General features: G+C 39.0%; 1 non-coding gene across 1 annotated transcript; it reads left to right on the top strand.

Moving 5' to 3' along the window:
* Positions 1-4751: 4751 nt before the first annotated feature.
* On the top strand, positions 4752-4870 carry LOC134543675 (5S ribosomal RNA). The gene has a single exon (XR_010077157.1). It is a non-coding gene; the product is annotated as a 5S ribosomal RNA (ribosomal RNA).
* Positions 4871-8680: the final 3810 nt, after the last annotated feature.

Genomic DNA, 8680 nt, shown 5'->3' with positions numbered 1-8680 from the left:
CCGCAAGGCAGTATACTAGGGCCCCTGCTATTTAACATATATGTAGCAGATCTCCCACAACTACCTGGAGCCAACATTGCGTGTTATGCAGACGACACCATGCTCTATACAAGCTCCCTCAGCCCCCACCTGGCTGTACGAAGACTGCAAGATTCGCTACACACCATAGAAGCATGGTTCACCGACTGGAGGACATCAATTAACGTAGGCAAATGCGAAGCCATCATATTCACGCGCCGACGAGTCCCAGAAAACCTGCCGCAGCTCAACCTATTCAATAACAACATCGAATACAAAACAACTGTAAAATACTTAGGAGTACACATGGACCGCGGACTCACATGGAAGAACCACATCGCCAGTAAACAAGCTCAAGCCAACGCAAGACTAGCAACGCTGTACCCCCTCTTAAACCACAAGAGCAGCTTAAGTACACATAATGGCAAGATCCTCTACACAGCCTGCGTCCAACCTATAGTAACCTACGCATCCCCAGCATGGAGCTACGCAGCGCCAACACACTTGAAGAAACTACAAATCGTACAGAACAAATCCCTAAGAAGAATAGCGCAAGTTCCCATTTATGTCCCGATGCGCCTAATACACAAGGAACTTCGCATAGAAACACTGCACGCGCAACTCGTCAAGCAAGCCACTTCCTTTTACAAATCAGTCGAAACACACACCAATCCGCTCGTACACAACTTGGGACGATATAATCCTGAAGATGCCAGAAAATTCAAAAGACCGAAACACATTTTATGCGAAAAACCCCCGTAAACACTTAAAAAATACTCCGTCAAAATCAGTCGTGTTTTTCGCTCTCTCGCCAAGCCCGGGTCTGCGCTGATTGGCTGGTCCGCGCCGGTGGGCGGAGCCTAGGTGGGGGTACCCGCAGTCGGTTGCGGACTGGCGAGAGAACTTTCAGCCGAAAAACTCGTCTACACATTGTCACACTAAATTCCACATAACTTTTTAACTATAAACTCCACCGTCATGTTTGAACTGGCAATTTGTTCCTAAAACACTCACCATTATGAAACCGTATCCTGATTCAACAAATTTCACCACCCTGATTTAAGAAAACAACGAGAATCGCCGTTTCCCCCTTTTCAGTGCAATTATCCCTCATTCATTTTTAGTTTTCTCCCTAAATTATTGAAGTTTTGCAACCTAATTTTCCCCCCACTCACCCTGTCATCTACTCTCCAGCAGCTGTGCTCCATGTTCCCCGCCCTCCCTGGGGGCCGCCACAGAGACGCCGCCCACAGTGCCTGTCGGCGAGGGAGAGGGCGCCATGTTCCAGAGAGCTGCTGCCATGCCCACCCGAATTTTTAGTGTTTAAAAATTATTTTTACGTCATAATTTTTCTCCCCCCCCAGTGCTTCTAAACCACCCCAGTAGTGAAAAATATATGCATATATAATTGTAATTATTAATTATATATGCATATATATTAAATATTAAAAATTTTTCGCAACATAAATCTAAACCCACGACTTCACCCATCATCTTGTGGCTCAGAGACGCCGGCCATAGTGCCTGAGTGCACGAGCCCCTTTATTAGCCTAACCGGGCTAATAGCCATTAAACTTAGTTATAGAACAATGTAAATATGTGTTGTATTTTTAGTTGCAGGTCGCGCCAGCAGTTCCTGCCGCCCTCGAGATGCCGAGGCCTAAATTGCCACATTCGCTCGTGCCTGCCGAGCACATACGCCGCATGGCGTGCTCAAAATGGCTCTTCCAGAAATCCCATCTGGGAGAACCACAGATCCCATTCGCCCTCATCCGCTTCCTATCCCTTCGGGCCCTCGGTTGCGTTAACTTTTCACTCACAGGCAACAGGTTTCCTCCAGTGCGCTCGCTGGTTTACTGTTGTCTACCCTTTGCTACTCCCCATAGGCTGTCGGGGTGCAAATTCCGCACTCCTGCAGGCTTGACCGCGCCAGACGCACGTCGCCAGCTGCTTCCCCCTCCCTCACAGGAGAGTGAAGACAGCATAGGCAGTTACTCAGTTTATCAAATTAAGCGTATAGGTCCCACCTGGCACGCATCAATTCCCTCAGTCAAATCATTCCCATTTGGTTAGCAGGGCTCACAAACACTTCGGCTGTGTGAGACTGACTTCAGCGTGGAGGGGCTGTAGTCTAATTTAAAAAAAAAATCCCGTCTCACTCATCTAGCGACAGCGGCACAGCTCAGACCTACGATGCCCCCCAAGACGAGCGGTAAGGCAGCCAAAAAGGCGGGCAAGGCCCAGAAAAACATCTCGAAGGGCGACAAGAAAAAGAAGCGCAAGAGGAAGGAAAGCTACGCAATCTACATCTACAAAGTGTTGAAGCAAGTTCATCCGGACACTGGCATATCATCTAAGGCCATGAGCATCATGAACAGTTTCGTGAACGACATTTTCGAGCGCATCGCGGCAGAGGCCAGCCGCCTCGCCCACTACAACAAGCGCTCCACCATCACCAGCCGCGAGATACAGACGGCCGTGAGACTGCTGCTGCCCGGGGAGCTGGCCAAGCACGCTGTCAGCGAGGGCACCAAGGCTGTCACCAAATACACCAGCTCCAAGTGAGCAGGTCTGGTGTGCACATGCTTACATAAACGGTCCTTTTCAGGACCAAGAACATGATCATGAAAGGAAATGCTTCTGCTGCTGTTCTACAATTCCCTCAATCCCTATGATAGTAAATGTAAGCTTAACCAAGGCAGAAATATTTTCATTAAAAAAAGTCTTTAAGACGCATGGTTTACTGGCTGAGATATATATATATATATTTTTTTTTTTGCTTACTTCTGTGGTCATTAGTACATTGCTACAAATATATTTATATATATAAAAAAATAAATAAAAAAATCCTTTCTATTTAATTTAGTTAGATCATATATCAATATTAATGGCAAAGACCAGTTGCATCGATTCACTTTGAAAATAATTCCATTTGTGCTAAAACTGGACACAGTAAAAAAAAAAAAAAAAAAAAAAAATATATATATACACACACACACACACACACACACATAATTCGAATTCATATTATGCTTAACTGCGTTTGAATTTGCAATCATGCACAAGATGTTTTGTACTTCGAAGTAAAAACAACATAATGTACTATTTAACTACCCACAGTACAAATGGATCCAAAAAAAAAGTGAATTTTCATGCAGACGAAAATGCTTACATTTATTCTATTTATATTAAGTACCCATTACTAACAGCTTATACTGGGTGGAATACAACAGTTGACATGATTTTACTTATATGGCAATTTAATATTTAACCAAAATTAATGGTAAACTAATATTTTAAAGTGTCATTTATGGCCCCTTACCTTCAGCATGTTTGCTTCCTTGCACACAAACGAGGACAAACACATCACCCAACTGAAAAAAAAAAAAAAATTTCACTTGCATCACAAATAATTTAAAATTTTTCACCACATGAAGTAAATATTTCGCAATAAAAAAAAATATAGCCCTAGGACTCGTGTGCACACCTTTTCTTCCCCACATCGCACACGCAAACAAAACTTCCAAATTATTACAAAATCACTCGATTATTATACATACATAAACACACATGTATTTTCCGAATAAGTGAGAAATGCAGGCCGATGAAAGTCAAATTTCGTTTCGGAAATTAAATCTCGCACAACTACCGACACATAACCAAACTTGCGTACATTTACATAGCATTAACCCTCTAAATAATAAACAAATGAAAGCAGAAAAAACAACATCGCTACCCACCGCGCGCGCTCCTGGCGGCGGGAGTAGGAACTACTTTGCACACAGACCGACATAGCCCCCTGCCAAAAACAGTAAAATAAATAATATATATAAGTCTTTTGGCGGGAAAAAATTTCTCAACCGCCTGGGAGCACCCTAGTGTGTGCCTGTCTTTAGGTTATGTTACTTTTAACTTCATTTTCTACAGGCAGACGCGAGGGTGCTCGCCCATTATTTTTATTTTTTTAAATTCTTTCCTACCTTTGGTGTGCCATGCAAGAATTTATCGTCAAAATGGCGGCCCCGAGTGCAAATTTCTCGTCTGCACTGCTGGCTGGATGATTATGTGATGTTTTGAAGGAGGGTGTTTTTTTTTTTGTTTGGATTTTGTGGGAGGGGGGGAGGGGGCTGGGCTAGCTTTTTTTTTTTTTTAAATTTTCTAAACATTCATCTCTTATGTAACAGTGTTCAGCATTAAAAAATTTAAAAGAAGAGGCACTTACTCATCAATTTCAAAACAGCCTATGAAGAAAAATAAAAAAAATTTAAATTCATTCCAGTTTTATACATTCATGATTTGATCACATGTATAACTTTTCTTTTTTATTACCTTATTTAATTTTATTATTATTACTACTATTGCTGCTACAACCTAGAAGATACCTCAGTGATACTAATACCTGCTGGTAAAGTTAAAGGTTTCACCTTTCTTTCTTTAAACATATCACAATACCTTTCTTGAGTTAAATATTATCTAATGGCTTTAAGAAGTTATGGTAATGTTCATCAGTTATAGAGTGTGGGTTTGTGTGTGTGTGTGAGAGTGTATTTTGAAGAGGGCTTTGGTGGTTGGGATGGTGAGGGTGGTGGGTGTTGTGTGTGGGGAGGGGGGGGGGGGGGGGAAGTAAAAGAGTGTTCATTACACGATTTCTCCTGTTGTTTGTAACAATCACACCTGGTATAGCTATTTCGAGTGGCAAATACAAACTGCAAAAAAAAAACATCTATATCATTGCCAACGGCCATATCACGATGAACACACCGGTTCTCGTCCGATCACCGAAGTTAAGCATCGTCGAGCGTGGTTAGTACTTAGATGGGTGACCGCTTGGGAACACCACGTGCCGTTGGCACTACTATTTTGCACCCTACAGAAAAAAATTTTTTTTTAAAAATTTCAATTTTAAATTTTTTTTTCCCCCACAATCACCACATTTCCCCCCCCCCCCCCCTAACACACACACACACACACACTCACTCTCTATCAATCAATCAATCAATCAATCAATCAATCAATCAATCAATCAATCAATCAATCACTCACTCACTCACCCACCCAGCAGCAGCTGTGAATCTTTGCATGTGTATACCTCATACAAAATTCAAAGTGAAAAAATAAATAGATAAGTGTATATGTATGTATGTATGTATGTATGTATGTATGTATGTATGTATGTATATATGTATATATATATATATATATATATATATATATATATATATATATAAACACACACACACACACCTATTTTGAAGTTTCTCTGTTTCAGTGGGCAGTTATGTATAATAATGAGAGATTCAAAAAGACGTTGATAACAATGTCATCAATGCCTGTTTAGTGTGCTCATTTGTTGGATGGTCGGCAGCAATACTAGAGGTGGTACAGCTGTAACCTGTAAAATTGTACCTGCAATGTGTTGTGTATGGAAAAAAATAAAAATTATATCATCTAAATTTTTGTTATCCAACAATAACCTTCCCATCAATGCATGATGTCACAGTAGCCATAGCTCTACTCTTTCTGCCATATAACATTGGGGGAAAAAAAAAAAAAAGGAGCTATTAGAATAATAACAAAAGATAAAAAATCATCTAACTGCAGACCAAAATTCAAAAAACTTAAAGTCCTGACTGCCATAAATGAATACGTTCTAGAAACTTTTTATTCATTCTTAAGAAAAAGAAGAAAAAAAAAATTATTATTTTTTTTTTTTTTTTTTTTTTTTAGATATTCGCACATAGGTATAACACCAGAAATGCTAGTAAATTGAGGATAGTTGAACATAACACTAGGCGATTTGAAAATGGACTAAATTACTTGGGAGTAAAACTTTACAACTTAATATCACAGAAAATAACTAAAACAATTTACCAGTATTAAAAAAAAAAACAGTAAAAAAAATTCTTCTAGAATATCCTACCTACCCTCTGAAGCTATTCTTTAATTTGATTGATAATAGAGAAATTGAACTGTTAATTTGTTGAATGGACTTGTGATAACAGCTGCTTCATGTTTTGCATAAAGTTAAATTGTGTAACATGTTATGTATTTTTTTTTTTTGAAATTTTTTTTCTTGGTAACTTGCATCATGTAAATATTAATTGTCTGCACATACATGTTCTATATCCCGGAGCCTTGACTCCACGTGGGATCAACAGAACAAAAATACAAAAAAAAAAAAAAATCCAGCTCACTAATCTAGGTGCATTTTGCTAACAATATTTGGAATATATATATATATTTTTTTTTGTGTAACATGCAAATTCTGTATTATTCTGCACACATTATTTATAATCTTCTATCATTTTCTTAGATAATAACTATTAATTCATAAAATAGATTGTGTGTGCATAACCTCCTGGAAACATTTGCACTTACCTCCTACTTTACTTTTTCATTTAAGCAATCCTATTCGCATGTATACACTTAGGTTGCAGCATCGAAATTGTGTAAAATTCAAAGTGTGTATTGCCTGAAAAAAAAAAAAAAAAAAAAAAGACATACCAAATATTTGCATACAGCGACACACTACATATTTGCACACAGTGGAGTTTTGCGGTAATTAACCTAGCACAATTTACCACACGCAATCACACGCCCGCGATGAGATAACACACTCGCTGTTTTCCTGTTGACCGGCACGAGGAGTAAGAAAAATTGATATTTACACGAGCACACACTCCCACACTAGTCACAACGTCGGTCATCAAGTTGTGTTGAAAATTCCTGTAGCCTCTGTTTTCCCAAATGATTTCACTTAAAATTTCATTTAACAAGACCATAAACAAATTTACAATACTAATTTCTTAAACAAACACTTCAGCGAACAAGTGACTGTCGCATTCATTACAAAGCTTACAACTTAACAGATGTTTCCGATGTGAAATAAAATAAGAAAATGTTTTACAACCAACCTAGAACATTTAGTCAAAACGTTTTTGTCCTGGTTTATGATTATTTTCCGTGACATGAATGTTTCAAAACTAATAAAAATACGAATGCAGCCAAATATAATGAAGTTAGCACATAAAAGACGACTTAAAATATTTCATTTTTCGAGAATTGGCAGAGCAAGAACGCACAGGTCCAACGGAAATTTCTTTAAAGATAAACGACCATCGGACAAAAACACCCCCTCCCCTCATCCTCAAAAATACGTGAATAATATACTTTTTCAATTATATTTTTATCGTTTTTTTTTTTTTTTTTTAATATACTCATTAAAACTTCAAAATAAGCAGGTACTCGTGTGTTTTTCTCTCTACAATGTACCTGATCTCGGTGCGTAAACCTACATCATTTAGAGATGGAATTAATGTACACATACAAGTAAAATTTTGTTCCATTGTAAAATTGAGAGAAAGAAGGTTTTCCAAACGCATTAAGTATGGAGACTTTAAATAAGATTACGAGCTTATAAATGTTTGCAACGAAATAAAGTGACCATGTATCTGCAATTTCAAAAATATTTTTGCTCTGCTAACCTCACATGCAAGCAAGTAAAAATAACCTCACAACTTACTTACCTCTCTCAATTTCGCAGTACCAAAACATAGAAGGGATAAATAGGATAGTTTTTATTCGAAATCCTGCAAGAGTTTTAATTTTTATTAAAATATTTCTCCAATGTAGCATGTGTGTGGAATACTTCATCAGCAACTTGCATCTGCACCTTGAGTGAATTGAAGGGCAGCCAGTTTTAAAAGCTAAACAGAAACTGCACTCTTGAGAATGCATCAGATCCAAGTGAAATGCTTGTTGTGTGTACAGTTAAAAGTTTTATTATTCACACAATGAAAATGTAAACAAAATTTACTCACAATAATAATCACATCATCCTTGGAGGTGCACGAAGAAAGCCATTCCAGGTGGCACTGAACAAGGTGATTTGCTAGTGCTTCCACAGCAAACAGCCTTCATGAAATTATCTCCACATTTTCAGCATACTATACACTAAAGTATACCTAAGTTAATTTAACCATTTTCAAGTGATTCCAGCACAAATTACGTATTTGATTCCTTGAATAACATCTGCAAATGAAAAGTTCCCTGTTTGGTGTAGCAGTAAATTTAAACAGCTCGCAGTGCAAATTAAACAGTGCAGCTGCCATAAAAAAATTACACTATTAGTGGAACTGCCCATTATGTCATCGTAGACTGCTGACATTTAGAAAACATTGAAAAATCAGTGCTAAAGAAGCCCTACATTACTTTCGCTGTCCAAAGTGCGCTGCTCCCTACGTGAGCAAGGCATCGAGAATTTTCTGAACCGTCCGTAACCAGAAAATTGGGTAACCAGATATTTGCAGAGAGAAAAATTTTATTTTCACTTTGCTCTTGCATTCTGTAGGATCAGTCTCGTCATGGCAGATACCGCAGCAGCGACTGCAGCACCAGCTGTTGCCCCATCACAGGCAGCTTCCCCGAAGAAAGGCAAGGCTGCGTCGAAGAAGCCACGAGCCAAGCCCGCGCACCCGCGCACATCTGAAATGGTGGCCTCTGCGATCAAGAGCCTCAAGGAAAGGGGCGGCTCATCACTGCAAGCCATCAAGAAATACGTCGCCTCTACCTACAAAGTAGATGCGGAAAAGCTGGCACCTTTCATCAAGAAATACTTGAAGGCAGCAGTGGCTAGCGGCGAGCTTGTCCAAACCAAAGGCAA

The sequence above is a fragment of the Bacillus rossius genome, unplaced genomic scaffold (genome assembly GCF_032445375.1).
Source record: "Bacillus rossius redtenbacheri isolate Brsri unplaced genomic scaffold, Brsri_v3 Brsri_v3_scf160, whole genome shotgun sequence".
Taxonomy (NCBI): Eukaryota; Metazoa; Arthropoda; class Insecta; order Phasmatodea; family Bacillidae; genus Bacillus; species Bacillus rossius.
The sequence above is the reverse complement of the archived record's forward strand: the minus strand, read 5'-3'. Positions and strand labels throughout refer to the sequence as shown.